The sequence below is a fragment of the Pinus tabuliformis genome, chromosome 4_2, assembly GCF_031772625.1.
Source record: "Pinus tabuliformis cultivar Carrire ecotype Pingquan chromosome 4_2, CPIR1, whole genome shotgun sequence".
NCBI classification, from domain to species: domain Eukaryota; kingdom Viridiplantae; phylum Streptophyta; class Pinopsida; order Pinales; family Pinaceae; genus Pinus; species Pinus tabuliformis.
The window spans coordinates 473,262,884-473,288,431 of NC_142304.1; positions in this window are offsets into that span (position 1 = coordinate 473,262,884).

Below are 25,548 nucleotides of genomic sequence, written 5' to 3' on the forward strand. Positions count from 1 at the left end.
TCCCATTCGGTTAAATTCCCTTTCCCATAAACATACATTCAACATATAGAAGTCTGGAAATGAAATTTTTAAATTAAAACACATGGTACTGTCAACACATGCTGAAAATAAATATGGACATAAACAAACTAGCAACACACATAAATATACACACAGATTTTTGGTCAACTTAGACCCAGGCAAACCCCCTTCAATATTCTATGGGTAAAACCTGTTAGAGAGATCTTAAAATTTATTTATCTTTCAATTTCAGGAAAAATACATTTCCAGACAAAACAAAACACCAAAATACAACTTACCTCTTCAACCCAAAACTCCTTGAAAATCGTGCCCACTTTTCCTCGATTTTTGTGCCCACTTAAAGCTGAAAATATGTACTATATAGATACGATTGTATAGACTATATTGTAGAGATTTCGTATGGAATGTACAGATTCTGTACTATTGTATGGATTGTATGGATTAAAAAAAACGTTTTTTTCTCAAAAACTTCTCTAGAACGATGTGTATCTCACATCATTAAATGTTTTTCATATTTTACCTTCTATTGTCTTCTATGCCTTGATTTCCATGCCTAGATTTGCCCAGAAATCACTCCTTTAGCTTGCTGGAACAAATTTCTCCTTTAGAACATTTCTTCAGCTCTCAGCCTCCTTTTTCCAATTTACTCCTGAAGAATGAATGCAGTCTCTCTTTTCTTTTCCCCCATTTGTTTCCCTAAATTACTTTTGGGAAAACCTAAGATCTAATGGCTCATATTCATTTAGATAAAGGGATGAGAATAAATGTGCATTTAACTCTCACTTTCTATTTTTTAACTCACCTATTAAATAAAGTACCCACATTGACTTTACCAATTATAAAGTCACTTTCACTTTATAAAGTCACACTTAAGAAAAGAATTATTTTGGACACTTTTCCCTAGGTAGAGACTAACCCATGGGAAACCACTTGTCCAAGGTACATAGCTTTCGGTTAACTTACACCTAGGCAAAACTCCTTCAATCTTCTCTAGGGGAAACCTACTGGGGAGCTCTTCAAATTTATTTATCTTTCAAGTTCAAGAAAAATACATTTGCAAACAAAACAAAACAACAAAATAAAACTTATCTCTTTAGCCTAAAACTCCTTGAAAACTATGCCCACTTTGCCTCGATTTATGTGCCCACTTGAAGCTGAAAATATGTATTGTACGGATATGGATGTACAGACTTTACTGTATCGATTCTATATGGACTGTATGGATTTTGTACTTCTGTACAGATTTCTTTTTCGAAAAAAAAATCTCAAAAACTTCTCTCAAACAGCATGCATCTCTCAACATTAAATGTTGTTCGTACTGTACCTTTTATTGTCTTCTATACCTTGAATTTCATGCCCAGCTTTGCCCATGAATCATTCCTTCAGCTTGTGGCAACAAATTTCTCCTTTATAAATTTTCTCCAACTCTCAGCCTCCTTTCTCCAATCTGCTCATGAAGAATGAATGTAGTCTCTCTTTTCGTTTCCCCATTTTGTTTCCCTAAATGACTTTTGGGCAATCCTAAGATCTAATGGCTCATATTCATTTCGATCAAGGGATGAGAATAAATGTGCATTTAATTCTAACTTTATTTTTTTAACTCACCCATTAAATAAAGTACCCACATTGTACTTTATATCTAAAGTCACTTTTCACTTTATAATTTAACATTGACTTCACTACTTATAAAGTCACTTTCACTTTATAAAGTCACACTTAGGAAAAGAATTATTTTGGACACATTTCCCTAGGTAGATACTAACCCATGGGAAACCACTTGTCTAAGGTACTTTAAAAATCACCACACCCATCTTGTCCCTGAAATGGACATGCTTGGCTCTTGGCAAGGAATTCGTGAGAACATTGGCCACCTGCTCATCTATTGATATATACTCCACCTTCACTACCCCCTTATGAACATATTCCCTGATGAAATGATATCTAATGTCAATGTGTTTTGACATGTCATGAAACATTGGATTCTCCATGAGTTTAATGCAACTCTGATTATCACAGTGAATAATTGTTGGTCTCAACACTTGATCAAATAGGCCATACAACAACTTGTGAAGCCAAATGGTCTCACAACTAGTCTGGCTAGCCTCCATATACTCAGCCTTAGAAGATCTCAAAGCAACTGACTTTTTCTTTCAACTGAACCACAACACAACTGCCGAACACAATCCAAAGCAACACCCTCAAGTGCTTTTCCTATTAGAAGCACAGCCTGCCTAATGTGAATCTATGTAACCTTCCAACCTCACTCCATCTCCCCACTTATAGTCTAGACCATAATCAACAGTCCCCTACATGTAGTGAAGAATGTGCTTTGCAGCTACCCAGTGCACCCTCCTGGGCTCAACCATGAAATGGTTAAGTGTGTTCACTGCAAAGCATATATCTGGCCTAGTGTTGACCAGATACATCAACAACCCAATAATTTTCCTATACAATGTGGGATCCACCAAACTAGAATCTGAAGCATGAATCTTCTTCCAGTTGATGATCATAGGTGTAGACATGGGTCTACACTCTACCATGTGAAATCTGCTCAACACATCTACATCATACTACCCCTGCCCCAGAAAGATATGCCCCTCCTCCTAACACACCTCAAGCCCCAAAAAGTAATGCATCAGCCCAATTTCCTTCATCTCAAACTCCATAGCAAGATCCTCCTTGCAACCACTAATTAGTCTCTTTTCCATGGTAATGAACAAGTCATCAACATACAACACAAGGATGAGTGGATCATCGCCTACAATAATGCAGTATAGGTTCAGATCTGCATCACTCTTCGTTAAACCCATCTGCTGCAAGTAAGTATCAATCCTTGAATACCAAGCTCTCGGAGCTTGCTTAAGTCCATAGAGTGCTTGCATCAATCAACATACATGGGTCTCCCACCCAAGTACATCAAAGCCCTGTGGTTGCTCAACATACACCTCCCCCTCTATAACTTCATTAAAAAATGTGGTCTTCACATCCATCTGATGGATCTTCCAACCCATTTTTGCAGCAATACAGATAAGGGATAGGATAGAAGTGTACCAAGCTACGGGATCGAAGGTCTCATCATAGTCAACTCCTTCTATCTGTGACAACCCTCTAGCCACAAACCTCACCTTGAACTTCTCAATGCTGCCATCCGCAACATGCTTGATCTTGTAGAGCTACCTGGAAGTCACAACTGACTTGCCCTCAAGCCTAGGCACCACTTCCCAGACATTGTTCTTAATGGAGAGAGGCTATGGTGGAGGAGGATTTTGTCTCCTTATTTTATGCTAACTTGAGGCCGACATGAAGACTTGAAGTTGATTTTCTCTATATAATTCAGATTGCTTCTTTTGATGGTTCCAATTCTTGGAGGAGGCTTATGACCTTGCTTGGAGGTCTTCTTATGACTTTGATACATATTATTACATAGTGTAACAAGCCCATAAGGGTATTTAGTAAATACATTGACTCTTTGACTCCCTAGAAGCACTTAAATATGTGCTTGACCTAATCAATGAGAAAGAAACACATTGTTATAAATAACAAAAATAATATATTTTTTTTATTTACAAGTACAAATATCAAAATTACATTTATGAAGACCGAACCTAGGTACACTTTGTTCAATGCTCCCTCTTAACTAGGGAGGTATTCATAGATAATTACAAGGTGTTTGGATATTTTTCAATGTTGAAGAATTCACATAAGAGAACCCAGATTGGCAATCCATATGTTATAGCATCATAATAACCAACATTGTTCATAGCAACTCCTTGACTAACAACTTTATCCCTCATTAGATCAAAGCATCATGTTGGCAAGACGAATGACTTATAGACACCTTAGTCATTGTCTCTCAAGGTACATACCCACCTAGGTGTTCATTGAGTATGACCTTCTAGGAATATTCTTGTCTTGGGTTCCCATCCCTGAAATAATATCGGTCCTCTTACCTACTCTTACCTTGGAAGCCCTACACATCCTCAAAGAGTATTGGATGCCAGATGATTACCCAATCCTCCCATTATTTCTTCCCAAGTGAAGACAAGAATGTTGTGTCTATCTCTTCCTCTTAATTGAGGAAGCCATGCCCAAGTTTCCTCTTACAAGGAACTTGTCCGAGCTCCTTTGTAATTTGGAACTCGTTATAACTCCCTCTTAGCTAGGGACTTTTCCATTCATCAACAACTTTGTCTTCATGGGTCCTTCAGCTGCTTGATCTCCTTCTTTCTTTTGATGTCATGAAGTCTTTATTTGAGCTTCTTCTTGGTATGGCACAGGCCATCAATAATTTTTCTTCCTACCTTTTCATGTTATTTCTCCTTCGTGGAAAGCGGAATTCTTGATGTATGTCAGGTTCTTTTGTCATTTGGATACTCCTTTTTCATATTTCTATGCTTCAAAATATTGATCACATAGATGCTTAGTTGTAATTTCTTGTTCCCATTCTTCGATTTAGTAGCTCTTCTTGACTTCATCTTGACATTGCTCCAACATTAAATAGTGCTTTTGTTGGATGGCTTCTTAATCTTGACATCTTTGTAGAGTAGAATCAGTTATCTGCATCTTAATATCTCCAAAGCCTTCATAGGTGTCAGGGATCCTTTGATATTTTTCTTCCTTTGTTAGAGTTTTCATGCCTTCTTTCGGGAGATGCCTTTAATGGTTCTTGTCAGATAGTGATTCTTCATGACCATGGTGTTCTTCACATGCTTGATCTCTTTCTCAATTTTCTTCTTCTTGAATTGTTTAGATAACAACCTTATACTTCCTCATGAGAGAACTTTCTTCATTATGTGCTTCTTGGACTAGTCAACATTTCTTCTTCACTTTCTTCTTAGTCAAAAATTTTATACTCCTTAAGAGAGTATTTCTTGTTCACTTGCTTCTTGGACTACTCAACAACCTTATACTCCTTATGTGAGAATTTATTCTTATTGACCTTTATTAGATGTAGTACATGCTCTTGATTATGTCTTTGGTGAAAGAGATCCTTTTGTACTTGATCATGTTTTTATAACTATTCCCATGACTCAATAACATATATGATGACATGACTTAAACTTTGATGCATACATACCTAATCTTGATTTTTCCTTAATCATCTCGGCGTCATCTAATGGTCCCTTTTGATTAGTGTAACCTTTCTTGCTTCATCTTTTCTTGCCTGCATATCATCCTTCCTTGTATTCCATGAATGGAATTCCCATTGATACATATTTTGTTATTTATGAACCTTATTTTGAATATTCTTTTCATAGGATCTTGAAGACCCTCATCATGAAAATGTTTCTTCCTTTTGATGATGGAGGCCTTCTAGGATTTACAGTCATGATCAAATATTCTTTTATCATGGATGAGGTCCTATAATAGATATGCTCCTTCTACATGAATATTTTGAGCTATCTATACATCATGCTCCTATATTCTAGAAGGTATTTCTACCATTCATTTTGTTTTATCTCTACATGCTCCTATGCTACTCAAATCTTTGAAAGAATACTTTAAGTAAAGAAGTATACTTAGTCATAGTAGAGATTTGGAGGATCTTCCTTCTTCTGCTTCTTCTCCTCTTCTTTCACCTCTTCAATTACATGATCTTCTTCCCATTTTATTTTTTTTTGTTGTCCTTCTTAAGTTTAGGACAATCCCTTTTATAGTGTCCATATTCTTGGCATCCAAAGCATTTCACTTTGGACATATCTATATTGTTTGTTCTTCATGGACCAAATTTTCCAAATTTTCCCTTTCTCTTGTCCATGGTTGCAAATTCTTCCTCCTTTGATCCCACATCATCTTTTGCTTTGATTCTATTTTCCTCTATCTTACATAGAGACCATAATTCACTTAGTGGGGTTTCTTCCTTCCTGGATTATATGCTTGATGTGAAGTTTCCCCAATCCTCAAGTAGGTCATTGAGTACTACGGTTGTCATTTCTCTATCAGACATGACTTGTCGCAGCTCTTGAATTTGATCCCTAATCTCAGAGATCTTCATGAAGTATGGAGTTGTTCCTTCCTTTGATATCTTCATATTTTACAAATCATTTCATAGAGATATCACTTCTCCTGTTGTGCTTACCAAGAATAACTCTATTAGCTTGTCATAGATTTCTTTTGATGTTTCAAATTTGGAGACATAAGGAATGAGAGAGTCTTTGATGGATTCTATTAGAATCCTTTGAGATCTTTATCATCCTTACTGTACTTGGCTAAGGCTTGAGTTTGTTCCTTAGCAGGGATTGTGATATTCCCTTTGATGTGATCTAGAAGTTCATTCTCGTTGAGAAGTAAATCAATCCTCTTCTGCCTTACAAGGAAGTTAGTAGTCCCAACCAATTTGTTTCTTTCCTATTCTTGAAGACTTGATGGATTACCTTCCTTAGATCTTGATGTTATTCAAGTTTCTTTCTTCAAATCGACTTGTTTGATGATGAGATTTGGTTGATGGCTTGAATTGTAGTACTTTTGCTTTTGAAGATGGTGTAGCTTGATGTAGGTCTCTCTTTGATTTGTTATTCTTGTAGGTTCCTTTATACAAAAAGGCTTCTCCTCTTGCTTTGTAGTCCTCTTGTATTCGTCTTGCAGTTGATGTGATTGAGACTTCTTGGCTTGATGCTTCAACCTTGTAGATGTCCTTGAGATGTTTTTCCTTGATGAGTCACCTTTTGAGTGTTCTTGAGATTCCCTTTCCTTGATGTGTCACCTTAAATTATGTATAGTAGGATTATTCTAGACTTGATAACAATTTATGAAGCACTTTTACAGTTTATCTTTGTTAACTTGATATTCTTATTATTATTATTATTATTATTATTAGTGTGTGTTTACTTCATCAAACTACTACCAAAACACAAGAAACAAGAACGTAAGATGTTGGTTCTCTACTAGGGGAAAACCTTTCTCTCTTAGAGAGGAAAACCCTTTCATAAATTTCTCTTATTGAATCTTATATTGATCAATGCCAAACCCTAGACCCTTGACAAGAAGAGCCTCCAAGCACAAGTTAAGCCATTTCAAGGTTACTTTCTCTTACAACACTTCATCCTCCCTCTTCTGTCACTTCGTCTTCCTCCTTCCAACACTTTGTTCTTCTTCTTTCGGTAACTGTAGAATCCCTAGATTGTATGCCCTAGAGTTATCCTTGTCATTTTCTTCCTTCGCTTGAGACGGAGCCTTTCTAACATAAGAAGATGAACTTTTCACCTTCCAACTGGGCCTTCTTTTCTTCATGAAGATTTCATACTTAGAGCAGTAGTAATACAACCCTAGTTCTTCACACATTTGAGGAAATATCTTCACAAAAAATATGTTAGACTCCTCTTCTGTCCTTTGCTTGTGTATCCTTCTTCCTTGCTTGAATGAGAGGCCTTATAGGTACTATTTTCTAGCCCAAACACTTCTCCTTTATGACTGTAATAGGAGAGCTTGATATCACAATAGAATAGCCTACTTGCCTTCACATGTGTGACTGTAATTAGCCCTAGAACAGTCCCCAAAAACTCACTTTACTTCCTTCCTTCTTTGCTACACTTGGAGAGCTCTTTTCTTGACTTCGTCGTACCCTTTACTCGTCCTATTTATCACTGATTTCATAGATGATATTATGATGTTTTGAGGAGGTTGAATGGCTCCTTATATAGGAGTCTATATCCTTCTTTTAGGCCGACATCAAGAGTTGAAGTCGACTATCTCTATATAATTCGGATTACTTATTTTGATGGTGCCAACCCTTGGAGGAGGCTTATGACTTTGCTTAGAGGTCTTCTTATGACTCTAATACATATTATTACATAGTGTAACAAGCTCATAAGGGTATTTAATAAGTAAATTGACTCTTTGGCTTCCTAGAAGCACTTAAATATGTGCTTGACCTAATCAATAAGCAAGAAACTCATTGCTATAAATAACAAAAATAATATTTCTTTTTCTTTACAAGTGAAAAGATAAAAATTACATTTATGAAGACAGAACCTAGTTACATTTTCTTCAACATAAAAGATCATAGATTAAAACAAAGAGAACACTTCCTACAACGTTTGTCGAGGAAAATCTTGACATGAACTTAAACAGGAATGCAACAAATTGCAGATATAATCCTAAATAGAGAGATACAGTAGAAAAACACTCAATTTCATTACTAGAAAAATATTGAACTATGATTACAAACAAAATGGAAAGAAACTAACTCAGGCGATGGTAGCTTATCTCTGAGAAGAGACGTGGTGGCTACATGCCTTTGAACTGTGTTATAATGAGGCTCAAGGACCTATATATTATTTAGCAACAAGATAAAACCCTAAATAGCCAAAACCCTAACCCCAGGAGTTGTAACACCAAGAGTTTGTGGGCCTCGTTGGGTTTAGTTAGAAAGCCAACTTCTCGAGGTCGTAACTTGGTCATATTATCTCCATTTGGCACGTACGATACCTTGTTTGAAAGTTCTCTCCGAGTACTATAGGATTTGTGATAGACCCTTGCCTAAAGCTATGAGCCTATAGGTGGTAGAGGGAATTACTCCCCTAGAGTTTTTTGGGTTGAAACCCTAGCAGACTGAAAGTTATCTATTCAAAGAAACATGCATTCACACAACCATTATGTTATTATAAGCAAATTCTATGATAAGGGTACATACCTTTGGTCCTACGTTTGAGAAGGCCTTTAGGGTCCAAACCCTTCTTCACTTTTGTCCTGCAAAACAAACAATTCAAAGAACACAGCAGTACATGGACAAAAACTTATAAAGAAACCATCTTCATGTATAAAGAAAGGTAGTTAGTTATGAAATCCAAACAACCACTTACACATGAATTCTAAACATGAATATCATTAACATAAAGAAGATTCACTTCGGGAACCAAGACACGTGTTTCTTTTATTATAGACAAATAAAGTACATAAAAAGGAATATTTTCACCTGAGTCACCTTCAGCATGCTCCAAGAAAAGCTTCCTTCTGGATCCGTTCCAGCCTCAAGCCTCTAACAAAACTCCTTCCATGAATCTCTCCATGATGTCATAAATGGTGGATGAGCATCAACACACAAGGAAACAAAGGTTTCCTGCACAAAATGGGGGAAGTGCAGAAGGCACAAGGGACTTCAGACCTGGTCAAGGGAAAAATCTCAGCATAATAACCTTTCTCTCTATTCTCCCCTCCTTAGGCCTTCCCTTTGAGGTCTTTTTATACCATCTCCAAAGTAGTTTTCTAGTTAGGAGTTTGTTGGGAACAGTTGGGCCACGGGCACTAACAGGTGATCAGCAGGTAAAACCCACGATCTCCGCCCGAAAAGAAGGAATTTTATATTTTTTTAAAGTGTTTTATTACATACACGCAGGTTGGATATACATAGACCCGCATATACACGCATTTAACTCAGGGAAATGTCGCGTATAAGGAATAAAACACTGTTTTTTTTAAATTTTAGGACCAGGTCTAGAAGGAGGGGTTGCCCTAGGCCATGAGTACAGCATCAAAAACCATAAGAGTGAGATTTGGAGCTATAACGGATGCCCCCTAATATATGAGGTCAGAAGGGGTACATGATGGCCGAAATATATTATGCGAGTACATGAAAAGGAAGTCTGTCAAAAACCGAGGAGGACTTCACCAGAATTCAGCCTGCAAAGCCACCAAAGGAGATCAGAAAGAAACACTGTCTGAGGTGGGCATACCCATGCTCAGAAAAAGTAAAGCATGTTCGCATATCAAGTACAAGCGGATCCACTAAGTATACAAGTATAAATGACTGAAAGATACATAATGGATCATCTGATCATAATGAACAGGTACATGTCTGAATATCACATATAAGACTGTCAATGATGTTGAAAGATACAATGGATCACTGATATCAAAGACTGATCCCAAAAGGTACCAACTGAACATAATGGAATAGGATGGTACTACACTGCAAACTCAGGTGCCAGCATATAGAATGTCGCCATGACTGACTGCAACATATAAAGTGGACTGGTATCAACTAGCAGCAATAGGAGCAACTGTCAAGTGAACCAATGAATGTTGATACAACCTGAGGTCTTCACCGACCGCCGTGGTACATTTCTACACCATGGGAATAAATGATCTGAAGTCGACCATGTGAGAAATCATTTGATTACCGGTCATTGATGTATACCGTTAACAAATGCGAGACTACTCACCGATAATGATAATGAGCGTCAAGGTACCCAGTACAATCTAACAAGTGTGAATAGATGAGCTGGAGTCGAACACCTATAAGAATCTATCGATCAGGAGACAATGATGGTTTCCCACTGTCGATAGCAAAGGATCTGCCAATAATGACTGCAAACCCCAAGGTACTGCCAAATCGACTCTAGATCTTTGCCCCAGAGCAATGAGTCGGAGTCGATAGGGAAAGATCCGTTAGAAGGAAGGCATTAAGGCATCCTCCATCAATCTAGTGCGAGTGTAACCAGTAGGCCAATAATGTGGAAGGAATCAGACGAAAAAGATGTAGTAACCCAACCGAAGTACGTTTCCGGCATACACAAGATGTGGCTAGCGCACGGCAGAAACCCTCTGAACCAACCAATAATGAAAGCCGACACAGAGGCGAGGTATCCACCAATAGGGTCAAATGGAAACCAAGGTACTGCACGAATCCCAATGTGTGATAATGTAAGCTGATGTCGAACACAAGGGAAACCACTCAGTCAAAGACCCATGATACTGATCGATGCTGAGCACAAGGTGACTTATCAATAATGAAAATAGGGCCAGGGTGCAGCTCTAGGCCTGTCCTCAGAGCAAGATGTCATCATCGATAAGGACAAGACCCGCTAGCAAGAAGTCAATGGGGACCTTCTCAAACCGGCACGAGTAAAGGACCAATATAACTAATGTGATGATAGACATGACACTGACAACCAGGGATGGCCGACTGAAAAATGAGTCAAGAGACACCGCAGAGAGGCCGACTCAGGCTAACTTCCCTTGAACAAAAGCACGACTCAATGTGACTGTGTGGCAGCATAGGATGACTCTCTATAAGTTTGCCATGCAGAAGGCACGAACAAACCCTCCATATGATTGGAAGAGATAACCAATCGGGGGAGAACTGACTCAATAATCAAGGTTATGGCATACCTAAGTCAAACTAAATCCCACCCATGCGGAGGAGACTTTTGTTTTGAGTGCTTTTTTCAAGGGCGACACGACTGACTCTAGCTGCCAACAATAAATGGAAATAATGTCCCGTTCCCGCTCTTTTTGGAATATTTAATTTTTTTGTATTTTTATGTTAAGCTGGAAAAAGAATAAAAGAATGCTATGGTACAGTGGGAAGAACGAGTGTCGGTGAAACAGATGATCTAGTTCCTGGGAAATGAACATTCCTATACTCAATGCAGGGAGGTGAAAACTGGTCAGTGACACTCAAAGGTATGTTCCTTCCATGGGTCCAGGTGTGTCAAGCTGCAGAAGTCAAAGATATGCGAAGTTGATTTTGTAGATGTCATGGTCAAAAGTTGGCTTAAACACGAGTCCAAGTGAATCCGGCTCCAGGCCAAAAGGTGCAAGTGGTCAACATGCAATGCAGTAGTACAACTCAACATAAAGGAGCCTCTAGGGTATAAGGCCAGAACAAAGCGGAGAAGCTAAGAGGAATGAGTCTTCAACACATAAGTCATGGTGGGACTACAGAGGACTCCCGAGCCTACTCAAATCAGAGTAGCATGGGCAACAAATGTCAGTGAGGTGCTAACTAGGATGCCCATGTAAAGGATGGCTCTACCATCGTGTCATGATTTAAAGAATCGGCGAGTGAAGATGGCTTGCGAACCATAACATGATGGGATCGACCCTATGGCAAATGTATCGGTCAAATGGAGGCTAGTATGCATAATGCAACAGAAAATGGTGTTCCTAACCTATATGCCAGTGAGAACACGACACCTGCCATGACGGGTCAGCAGTCATGGAACTGTCTCGAACTATCGAAAACGTCCAAAATGTCCTAAAAAATAAACCAATCATGACATTCCAAGCTCCCAAGTTAAAAGTCACATGAGGCTAAACAAAATAAAATTTTGAAAAATTTTTGCATTTTCAAAACTTATAAAAAGCATTTTGGACTCATGATTTTTACCATTCGAGTTTGAGAGCAAAAGATTTGGAGCAAAAGGAGAAAACTTCCCACAGCCAGATTCAACCGTTCAAATTCGTCGAATACCTCCAGGTAACCCTTATACTTAGCTTGCAATTGATTGTGACATGTTTTAAGATTTATGATTGATGTTTCACCGTTGAACCTTTTGTCAAAAAATCGCTCGCGGCGTATACGGGGGTTGGTAATATTGAACCCGCGTATACGCGAGCCCTATACGCTACTGTGTGCACAGGGACCCGCATATACGCCACGAATGATTTTTAAACAAAAACTAATGGTTTAAACTCGATTTTTTCTCAGGATGCCTATCACGTGGCATGAGAGAGAACATGCAGCGGTAGACAATGAAGTTATGAACAGTCCAGAAGCATTAGATGCACTCTGGGGATGCGGTTTGCTTAAATTTTTCAAATTTCCAAATATGAAAGCGAACACGCGATTGCTTGAGATGCTCATTGATTATTGGGATGTCGATGAGGAAGCTTTTATGATCGATCAGATGCCGCTTAGGGTAGAAGTGGAGGACATCTATTTTATCACGGGCCTTTCCCGAAGGGGAGAGGTAGTACAGTCCCGAGGCAGGACACGGAGTAGTCTCTCGATAGAGGACTATGTACAGATATACTGCCCTGGACATCCCAAGAAGGTTGGGAGCCAGATTTCCATCACACATGTGGCGAGTTTGTCACTTAGGATAATCCTGTTCACCATGGCTCGGGTGAATGGATCATCCTCTCTGCATCATGCATCACCGCAAAACATGAGCGTGGCCATTGACTGTCTCACTACTGTGTTCGACTGGTGTACTCCTATTTTGGCCAACATGAAGAGCCAGCTCACTTCTATCAAGAGGGGTCAGACTAAAAACTTTGGATATGGGAGCATCTTGTGCACTTTCATTTTCGAGAAGGTTCCCGCACTCCGCCCCAGGGTAGTAGTTTCCATCAGCACCCCACGTGATCCACGCATGGGCCGGTGGGCTGATCTGATGAAACGTATGGGGGGCAGGGAGGTCCCAAGGACTGCCTTTGATGATGACTTCTTCACCTGGTGGGATCAGCAGATCATCGTCGTGGATGACTACCCCTATGCTGGAATGGATTTCCGAGGAGATCCTGATTTAGCGTTACCACCGAATGCAGCATGGGGCGAGATCGGTAAGATTTTTGATTTTATGATTTTTTGGATTTTTCAAATATAATGATGAATTTTGAAAAATATTTTTTTGATGAGATTCAAATGATTCAAATGATTGATATGATGATCATGTTCCAGACATTGGGCCTGTATGACCAGATGGATTCCCGCGGCATGGATGGCATGGCCACGGAGCCGAAGAGGTGGCTGCTGGTACAAAGCGGACTCTAAACAACGTCTAATGACACTTGGTGAGACTGAGTTGCCGAGTACTGATGGCCATCATAGAGGACCTTCTTGAGGATATGCAGCGTCATGTGGTTGGCATGCCACGTGACTGGGTTCGCATTTTTCGGCGTGTGGCCAATGCTATAGTTACATACTTAGATGCTCATCCTAAGCCGAGGCATTAGATATGCCGGACACGATTATGGGCATTTGAGTCCCAATTTTGTATATTTTTTGGACACGCATATGTACACCCAAGACGTTTTATGATATATATATATATATATATATATATATATATATATATATATATATATATATATATATATATATATATATATATATATATACTTTAACTTTATGGTGCTTGATTTTATTATGATTAATGATTGATGTGCCAGTCTAATGCCTGATTAGCGATAGAATCAGCTCACCAATTGTGAGATCTTGGAATGTGCAAATAATTAATATAAGTAAATGATCTTTGCAACAACCTCACTCTTAGATACTGGCGATATAAAGATGGATCCCATACCCGATAAATGTTATTTAATTGAGACACTATCAATTGAGAATCAAGATACACTACCAACGAGTCGATCCCATGAGAGATTGCCTCGGATAATAAATTAATAACAGCAGTATACTCGGTCATATTGTTTGAAGCAGGACCGATACACACACCTCTTGATGCCATCAATTGATGAGTTGGATAATAAAGTACCCAAGCTGTGGAAGCAAGATTCCGAGTGTGCCGACTAGCACCATCGGCGAACCCAAAATAGACCAAATCATCCATCAACACCTGCCACAACAGACAAAAAGTGCTGATATCAGAAAACTCTCGACGATATATGTACAAATATACATAAAATACAAAGAAGCCATTGCCTGGTCAAAACTAAGCAAAGTACTTCTTTAGGTAGAGCCCGTTTCGGGGCTCCGCCAACTTGTTTCCCTCGAAATCAATTAACTCATACGATCCTTTTTCTAAAACTCGTTTAATAATGAAAGGACCATACCACATAGGCTTAAATTTGCCTGCCCCCAAGGCGTCCTTATCTTGGTCGTAGACCAGAACAAGGTCACCTTCAGAAAAGACTCGAGGATGGACATAATTATCGTACTGTGTTTTAACTCTTTTCTTATGGGCCTCATTCATCGTGGCGGCATCTCGACGCTGCTCATCGAGATGTTCCAAGTGAACTAGGCACTCTTTGAGACTCGAAGTCTCAGGAAGAAGCTCAACAGCCAACTTAAGAGATGCAATTTCACATTCGACTGGAAAGATAGATTACATCCCCTAAACCAACTAAAAAGGAGTAAAACCAGTAGCCGTTTTGACAGAGTTTCGGTATGCCCAAAGAGCCGAATACAACATAATGTGCCAATTGGACCGATTTTTATCGATTGTCCATTGGAGTATCGTCTTCAGAGTTTTATTGACTGCCTCGACCTGTCCATTGGCCTGAGGATTATAAGGGGACGAATGCTCCTAACAGAAACCTAATTGAAGAGCCAATTCGGACATTAGTTGATTCTGGAAATGACTGCCATGGTCAGTGACAATCTCTCTTGGGATACCGAATCTTGAGATAACCTGATTGAAAAGAAACAAAGTTGGCGTGTCACTATCGTTCTTATATGTAAGCATGGCCTCAGCCCACTTCGTAAAGTAGTCTACAGCCACGATAATGTACTTGTGATTTGCCGCTGAAGGCGGATTACAAGTTGTAAAATCAATACCCCACTTAGTAAAGGGACCGACGGTGACAACGGGAAAAAGGGGAGCTGGATGCGCGCGCATCTTGTGAGTAAAAATTTGACACGGGTGACAGTGTTTTACCGCTTCCACACAGTCCTTAAAGAGTGAAGGCCAACAATAGCCAGCACGTAAGATGCGCTGGGCTGTAGCAAGCCCTGATAGATGAGCACCACAAGCTCCACTATGGCAGTCATTGAGCATAGACTCTGCTTCCTCTAAGGTTAAACAGCGTCGGAGGATTGAATCAATCCCTCGACGGTATAATGTGTCACCAATGATAACATAGTTTTTAGCTAGGTGACGTAATTTTCGACGTTCATCCTTGGAGAAATTAGAGGGAAACTTCGATGTCTGGACATAAAAAATGATATCTCCGTACCAAGGGTTGAGTGAAGAGATGAGGAATAAATGTTCGTCGGGAAAACTTTCCTCATACACAGTATCCTCTCCACAAGGAAGCTCAGAAATTAGCTCCGCGAAAACCATGGATTTCTTAGACTTGGCAGACAAGAACTCGAGATCGAATTCTTGCAAAATGACTATCAATCTATTATATTTGCCCCCAATCACTCACCTACTGAGGACAAATTGAAATGGATTGACCGCAGCTAAGACAAAATTTTTGCGTAGCAAAATATAATGACGGAGCCTCTGGACAGCGTGGACAACTGCCAAGGCCAGCTTCTCAACCAGAGAATAGTGGAGTTCAGGACCTATTAAGCCTCGTCTCAAATAATAAATCACGTGCTCGGCAAGAGCATCGTCCTCTTGAACTAAAACCATACCAATGGTTGATTCTGCTGCAGCGAGATATAAAAGGAAGTCTCTACTATAATCCGGTGGACTCAAAAGTGGGGCAGAGACTAATGCCTTTTTCAAAGCATCAAACGACCGCTGCGCAAAGTCGTCCCACACAAATGGAACTCCTTTCCGTAGCAAACGCATGAACCCTTTAGTGATCTCGGCATAGTTTGCTATAAACCGTCTTAGGAAATTAGCCTTCCCTTGAAGACTTTGAAGTTGACGAATTGAGGACGGGGGAGGCAACTGAACTATTGCCTCAACCTTGAAGGGATCAACCCGAATCACTTCATTGGACACTATGAACCCTAACAACTGACCGGATGTAACCACGAAAACGCACTTGTTGCGATTCAACCAGATTTTATAAAAACGACACCGTTCAAAAACCAATTGAAGATGACTAGGATGATCAGTTCTCTTTCAAGAAGAGCAGCGAGATCATCCAAGTATGCCTCGATGACATGTTTGATGTCGTGGAAAGTGTATGACATGGCCCGCTGAAAAGTGGCTCCAACATTTTTAAGACCAAAAGGCATCTTTCTATATGCAAAGGTACCCCAGGGACATATAAAATCTGTCTTATGTTGATCTTCAGGACGGATAGAGATTTGATTATAACACGAAAAACCATCCATGAAGGAAAAAATTTCATTACCCGCACACTCGTCGATAATTTGATCAATGAATGGCGTGGGGTAATTGTCTTTCGGACAAGCCTTGTTTAGGTCCCTAAAATCGATGCATACTTGGATTGTTCCTTGCTTTTTGTCCACAGGGACTGGATTAGAAACCCAATCAGTAAGAGGAACAGGGTATATAAAACCCGCCCTTAGCAACTTCTCAACCTCAGCTTTGATAGCCGCTGCTTTCCTAGGGTTGACTGGCCAAAGCCTTTGACGAACTGGTTTCGCGGTTTCATATGTCTTGATCTCATGTTGAACTATAGAAGGATCAATGCCAGGCATTTCCTCATAAGACCAAGCAAATACATCACGATATTCCTTGAATAGGTCGGTGTAAATTTGAATTTCTTCAGGGGAACACTCAATTCTGATGAAGATATTCTCGATGACGTTAGGGTCCCTAGAGATTTTTGTAGGTATCATTTTTTAAATTACCGACATATTACCTTCGGCACGAACGTGTGCTGGAGCCAAAGGGTTTGACACCGTACAAACATCACTAGTGAAGAGCTCGGAGAATCTAGATTCTACTTCCTGTAATGGAGGAAGAAAGTATGAACGATGGTGTAAGTCTTCCCAAGGTCGATCTATACCCATCATTACTTCGAGGATTGCTTCTTCAGAAGGTAGAACCGAATCTAAGCAGTCCAAGGCAGAGGTAGAATTAAGGCTCCAAGCCAGGGCCACATGACCATCTAACTCCTCTTTGGAAAAAGGAGTAGAATGGTTGTTTGCAGAGTCTACGATAGACTGATATCTAAGCTCAACTGCAGATATAGGGAATGCCATTCCATTTACTTATCCTTCAACTAATGTGTTCGTAGGTGAAGGCAAGGTCCAAGGGTCTGAAAAATAATGAGTTCGGAAGAACTCTTCTCGAGGAGACTCCTTAGATGATGAAATAGCATTAATTTTAGCGAAAGGAGAGGGAAGATCAAATGTACCCATCAATGAGGAATACATCCCTACTCCTAAATTCTCGGTCGACGGGCGAGGGTTATCCACTAAAGGGACAGTAGAGTCAGAGCTTGCTTGAGGATCAACTAAAAATAGTCCAATTGATCAACCTTAACAATTTTCCCCTCATGAGTAAAGAAAATTACACGAAACAGAGTCGAAACAACGACATCCATCACGTATACCTAGTTCCTTCCTAATAGGAGATTATAGTCTAGGTTAGCGTCTATGATCTATACTTCAATATTGACGACCTTTCCCCCAACACATATAGGAAAGGCCGGGATAATCCCATGCGGCTTGTGAGAATGACCGTCAAATGCAGTCAAGACGGTGGGTGAAGGAACAACCGAAGGTGATCCAATAGCCTTCCAGCATGACATCGACATAACGCATGTGGAAGCTCCTTCATCTACTACGGTGTGAAAAATATTGATTTTCTGGTATGTAGACTTTATTTGAAAAGCCATATGATGAGGGAGTCGCTTTTTGACATTTAACATGTCAAAAGTGAGCACTAAAGAGTTAGCTGGATCGACTGCTCCAATCGCGGAGAGTAAAGCACTTCTATGAGCCGGACACGACTGGAGAACCTCTAAAGCGGACATGGTGCATGGACTCTGAGCCAGATCCTCCATAATGGAATAATTCTGGGCGGCCCTAGCATTAGGATTAATCGTCGCACATTTAGCGGAACCTTTCTGTATCCGTGGTATAGTCTCAACAGGGGGCTGCTCAATATGAAGGTCAGTACTTCCGGGAACAGTCTTGTCCTTGGAAGTTTCGGCTTCACCATAATCACATGACCGAGTAGCCACATGGACATTAGAACCCATCATGAAAACATTTGACGATTTTTCCCCTTCCTGGTTGCCCCCAGCGAAGGTTCCAGGGTTCGAACTTGCGCCAGCAAGAAGTTGTTGCCCTTGGGGAAACGGGTTGGTTAACACTGCTTGAGAACTAGAAGTCCCTTGCTATCCTAACAAGCGCTGAGTGTCTTCAATCTTAGGGCAGAGATGAGTTAGATGGTCTCCACTGCACAACTTGCATGGAAACTTGACTTTCTTTCTCGACTCATTTGTACCACCACCAGCGTTGTTGCCGGATTTATTTGCATCAGGCTTCCCATCCTAGTTCTTTTTCTTACCTCGTCCTTTCTTTTTCCCATTGGAATACTGATTTCCTTTGGGATTATCAGATTGGACGACATTTATTGAAGAAGTTTGGGAAGCGGGGGGAATTAGACGATGTGACTTGGTTGTTAGAAGCAGTTTGCAAAGACAACTGCTGCAGTTGATTCAACAAGTTCACAGTAGTTGTGTCTACTTACCCGACAATACCATCCGCGTGCAGACCTAGCTTCGACTTAGCTAAATCAACCTTAGATACAGGAGCATTTGGCAAGTACTTTTGTAGGATCCCGGACAGAGAGTAGATCAATTCTGATTGCTGGGCCCTAAAAATGGCTTGCTCCTGAGAATAGACCCCAGACATGGAGACATCCTTGGAGATCTCGGGTTGTAAAGACTTCAAAAACCACTCGAGACGGTACTTTGGAGGGATTTCGGCTTTAATGAGCCTCTTTCTCCGTCTCCATTCCTGAATATGGTCAGAAATGTGGGTTGCCTTATCCTGACGGAAGGTGGCCAGAAGTTCAATTCCGGCATCATAACGGACAGGCAACTGGAAGTGATTTAAGAAAATATTGGCTAAGTCAGCGAGCGATGTAAAGCTGCCCCCTGGCAACTCTATATACCATTTGGCCGCATTACCAGTCAAGGTGCGCTGAAAGAGTCTCAACCTAATCGAGTCATCGATAAGGGAGTTAGATGAGCACCACAAATGGAATGTGGTTACATGGTCGCCTGGGTCTTCACCACTCTTCCCTTCGAATTTTGGTATATCCGAAGGGAGTTTGGTTGGGACCGGAGGCCAGGCTGGATTGTACGTGATTGGGTCATTTGTTAACTTAGTGAGATCTGGCAATTTTAACGTTGCCAGAAACGGAAGCCTAGGAGGACCTTGGGGATTCCACCCAGACTGGGCAGAACTCCCAAAGCTCTGAAAAGATTGTCCTGTAATTTGGGAGGCACCAGGCTGCCCGAAGTAACCAATAGAACCGGCTGAACCAAAAGGCAAGCCTTGTGGTCCAGGAAAATTCGGAGTTTGACCAACTCCAACCGTATAACCTCCATAACCAGCAAAGTTTCCTCCTAAAGGATTGTAGGGAGTTGATAACCCCTGATAGGGATTCCAAGCCGAAGCAAGGGGAGGAATACTTTGAAACATACTAACCGTGTAGTACGGCCTATTCCCTTATTGGCCGATAAACGGATTCCCAGTTCCAGCGCTACTAACCCCAGGGTTATTCCAACCTTGGAAAGGATTGTTGCTTTGTCCTATAGAAGAAAAAGGCATGGATCCTACCGTCGGGTTGGAATGTGGTATATGACCACTTCCAAAAGGAAAACCCTGGAATGAAGCCAATCTACCCATCATGGATGTAGCGGCACTAAACGGAACCGATGGAATACCCTGTGAGTGGGTGCCAAATGGGAAGAATCCAGTACCAAAAGCATTGGTTTGGGCATTTCCACTCATGGACGGAATGGAGGTAGACCCAACTATAGATGTGCTAGCAAAAGATCCAAACAAGGAAGCAGAGGAGATGGAAATGGTTCCTCCCCCTTGCACTGATGTTGGGGTTTGCATAGTCGTAGCACTCGTAGAAGCCATGCTTCCAGTAGTGATCATCGATGGTAAGCGCGTAGCGTAACCTGGACTTGACGGTCTATGCGTTAGAGTCCCAACGTATTGCAATACGTCTGGATGACTAGATGGTAGTGGAGAATTTGGAGCCACTAATGACTCTGAAATTTCTTCTACCTCTATGTTATTCTCCACTTGAAAGAGAACTCGAGAAAGGACTGGAGTGTCCCTCTCTTGCTCAGAAGTGCCAGGCCTTGCTTGGTCGCTAATGCCCCCGAGAGGAGGATCAATCCCCGATGCGTCAACCGGCGTGGGACGAAACCCACCGATAGTATTGCCTCCGCGCCTTCTAGGAGAAGGCTCTAAACTTGGTGGCAAGAGACCACGAAGTCTTTGAGACTGTCTTGTAGATCGGTCAGCCACTTTGAATTTTTTGTTATGATCTAACTAAATACTAAAAAAATTGAAAGCTAGGTCAACTAGGAGCACAGATCACACACTATAAAGTCCCTAAAGATACAGCCAGTCAAACAACTTCCAAGTATTTTCGCTCCGGGTGATTAAGACTGGACACCAAAATACGAGAAAGTGAAATAAGGGGCCTTCCGAAGATAGTCTGGGATGATGAGGGCCCAGTCCTATCAGCGAAGGTATCAGAGGAAGTTACGCTGACCTCCTAACAACAGCCTACGAAGGTGCAAGCCCCCAAGCTTCGCAAGGGTGCCCTCCAGTAGTACTGTCGAGAGTGATGCAACGTCAACCTCAGGTGCCACGAGATTCCCCTCCGCAGCCACCTGTGTAGTTCCCTAGGAGTAGCAACTATGGATACCAACTCGTCGCAGAAGCTAGGCGGAACAGTCGTGAGGTAAGTTCGGACAAGTGGAGAGGGGGTATCTCTCTTCCCTGTCTTCACAGACCCTCATTCTTAACTCCGAGGTCCGGAGCTTTCCTGGTCTTCCTAACGCTATTGGATTTTCTCTCGTTATTCAGACTCCTACGTTTGACATTTATATGGCCTTGGAGAGTTAACTCTCCACTCGCCTAATCCAAGGCCCTAAAATCCTAATCTTGTTGGTGTAACTGACTAAAACAAAAAGTTCTAGTGAATTTTAGTTAGCGCTTTTATTAGATTGTTCTTTAAGTCACAAGGTAACGGAAGTGAAACTATTGGTGTTTTTGACGCAAAAGAAATTAATAAAAACTTAACTACATGCACATGCACTTTTTTGTTTTTCGATGAAGAGCAATTTCTATAGGGTTCAGAGGTACTTCTAATAAAACAAATTTTCCTTTCCTTTTCGTTAATGCACACTTCACACTCACAAAATCTAACAAAGCTATATATTCCTAAAAAGGGGATGCAAATCTATCCTAATGCAACAACTATATGTGGATGCAAGATTCAAAACTACTCTAAAAACAAAATTAAAGTTGCTTGCTTATCAAACTTTATCGTGCCACTTAAGATGCCTAGATGGAATATGAGATGTTTCCATTCATTTCGTCTAAACACTAAAAACAAGTTCTAAGACAAACATAAAGCACTTTCACTTCACTAAAAGGAAATCAAATGAAAAGCAAGTTCAAGAAAGCAAAACTAAGATTTTCAAAAGATTTTCTTCAAAGCAACAAACAAAAAAGTCTTTTCAAAAATTGCTCTCAACAACACTGAAACTTGTGATTGAAGAATAGGCAATTAAACACTTTTGCGAATCAACACCACTTAATGGATGAAAACCCAACAAAAGTAAATGTGTTTGAAATCGCTCTTAACAATCAAAAGCAGCAATGAAAGCCTTGGCAATGAAAACCAAAAAGATCAAAAAGACAAATTCCAAGAAAGTGTCAAACAACAACTTTCATGAAACAAAGAAGTAGATGGTCACAAAAATTGATTTTGTCAAGCAAACAAAAAGTCACCAAAAACAAGATTAACACAAAGATTGAATTCAATCTTCCTACCCTGATGAAACAGAGCAGCCAAGATTCCTAGCAATAAATCTTGCGTGCTTTAGCAAAAAACGATGACGCTTGTAATCAACAAAAACAAGACCAATACTCCTTATAATCAAAGAGAATTCGGAACGAGATGCTCGCTGTAAAACAAATAACTGATACTGGAAAATGACTGTTTCAGACTGACTCAAACCACCAGACAAACCTTTAGAGGCCAAAAAGATTTACAAATCTTGAAAATTGGAATATATACGCGACTGTACTGTAGTACATATTACGTGTATACGCGACTGTGTTTGAGGAAACCTGCGTATACGCGGGTTCACTCAAAGAAACAAGCGTATATACACCTCTGTATCTAAGAAAAACAACGTATATGAAAAGCTTCAAGAAAAATAAAAATAAAAATAAAAAAGACAAACTGAAGAAACTGGCAAAGCTTAAAGTTCAAGAACAGACCAGACAGTAACAGCAAGCAGACAAGGCAGCTGAGCCCTGATTGGCTTGAAAAATACCCAAACTAGGAACAACAAGAGTGTTGTCCCCAGTGGAGTCGCCAATTCTGGTAGAGGGAATTACTCCCCTAGGGTTTTTTGGGTTGAAACCCTAGCAGACTGAAAGTTATCTATTCAAAGAAACATGCATTCACACAACCATTATGCTATTATAAGCAAATTCTATGATAAGGGTACGTACCTTTGGTCCTACGTTTGAGAATGGGTTTAGGGTCCAAACCCTTCTTGGAGTTCCCTTCTTCACTTTTGTCCTGCAAAACAAACAATTCAAAGAACACAGCAGTACATGGACAAAAACTTATAAAGAAACCATCTTCATGTATAAAGAAAGGTAGTTAGTTATGAAATCCAAACAACCATTTACACATGAATTCTAAACATGAATATCATTAACATAAAGAAGATTCACTTCGGGAACCAAGACACATGTTTCTTTTATTATAGACAAATAAAGTACATAAAAAGGAATATGTTCACCTAAGTCACCTTCAGCAGGCTCCAAGCAAAGCTTCCTTCCGGATCCGTTCCAGCCTCAAGCCTCTAACAAAACTCCTTCCATGACTCTCTCCATGATGTCATAAATGGTGGATGAACATCAACACACAAGGAAACAAAGGTTTCCTGCACAAAATGGGGGAAGTGCAGAAGGCACAAGGGACTTCAGACCTGGTCAAGGGAAAAATCTCAGCATAATAACCTTTCTCTCTATTCTCCCCTCCTTAGGCCTTCCCTTTGAGGTCTTTTTATACCATCTCCAAAGTAGTTTTTTAGTTAGCAGTTGGTTGGGACCAGTTGGGCCACGGGCACTAACAGGTGATCAGCAGGTAAAACCCGCGATCTCCGCTCGAAAAGAAGGAATTTTATATATATTTTTAAGTGCTTTAATACATACACGCGGGTTGGATATACACAGACCCGCGTATACACGTGTTTAACTCAGGGCAATGTCGCGTATAAGGAATAAAACACTGTTTTTCTTTAATTTTAGGACCAGGTCTGGAAGGAGGGGTTGCCCTAGGCCATGAGTACAGCATCACAAACCATGAGAGTGAGATTTGGAGCTATAACAATAGCGAACCTCCAAAAAACCGCCATTTTGGGGGTCAAAACTGCTCTAGAAGTTCAGGACCCAAAAAACTACTAAAAATAGTAAATGCCAAAATAAATAAGGAAACATATGAAATTGACTGGAGGGCTACGTGCAATAGGTGGGTGGCCACCAATATCCACCTGGATCATTCCTCCCCCCTTAGGAAGCAATGGTTCCATTTGTGTGCAGAGCCTTCATGAGGTGAGGAAATTTCTATTGAACCTGGTCCCTGGTGAACCACTTGCCATGGTGAAGGAGTTAGCTTGCTTTAAAAACTTGATATAGTTAGATCCTTTTTTCGCAAGTTTCCTTGATTTGTGTGCCCATGAGCTGATTCGTTTTGACATGTTCCATGCAGTCCAGGTTGAGAACTGTTGGTGTGAGTTGTTCTTCAATGTCGAATGTGTCCAAGAATGGTGGAAACTATGGTTGAAGGTAGTCTACATTGAACACTAGGTGCAGATCAAGGAATAGTGGGATGATGAGCTCGAAGGCATTGTCACCGACAACCTTGGTGATGTTGTATGGCCCATATTGGAGTGAGTGAAGCTTACAGTGGGGTCCAACTAGGTGCTCCCTCTGCAAATGTAGCTAAACTTTGTCACCCACCGGAACTTGTGTGACACTCAATGTTGATCATGGCACTACTTGTACTTAGAATTGGATTTGTCCAATATATCATGGACTTGCTGGTGGATGTGTTGAAAGTGCTCAATGAAGTTCCTAGCTCTGTTGGCTTCAGACTAGACATGAGCTGAATCTGCTTGAGTGGCTGCAAATGGTATGGCCACATGAATTGGACATAATGGCTAAAATTGCAGCCCTACCTTAAAGGGGTTGTTTCCCATTAAGCCATGGAGAGCTCTGTTGTAGTTGTGCTAGACATAGGGAGACTTTGATCCCACATGCATGGATTCTTCGAGTTGTACATGCATAGAAGGTGTGTGATCATCTTGTTGACAACCTTTTTTTGGCCATCAGTTTGGGGATGGAAATTCTTGGACTTAGTAATTTTTGTATCCATCATTGACTAGAGACTTGACCAAAATGCACTTAGGAATCTGTTGTCCCAATCTGGGACAATGAACTATGGGATCCCAAAGTGTACCCACAATCACTCAAAGAAGAGCTTAGTAGTGGCCTCTGTTGTGATACTCTTCTTGCAGGCTACCATGATGGCCATCTTAGAGAATATGTTAATGACCACAAAAATGCAATCGTTGTCATTCTTAGTAGAAGGAAGGCCCAACTTGTAATCCATGGAGATAGATTCTGAAGGCCAAATAGGAGTAGGTAGAGGAGTATATAGGCCTTGCTTCTTGATGGTTGGTTTGGAAATGGCATAGACAGTGCAGGATCTAACGTACTTCCCAACATCTCGACGAAGTTTCAGCCAATAAAAATACTTTTTCAATATTTCCATTGTTTTCTCTACTCTGAAATGTCAAGCAACCTGACTGTAGTGCGCCTCCCAATTCATCTTGGCGCCCTCACTTGAGAGAACACAAATGTGTCCCAGGTGGCATAAAAATGCATCCTAAAGGTGAAAATTT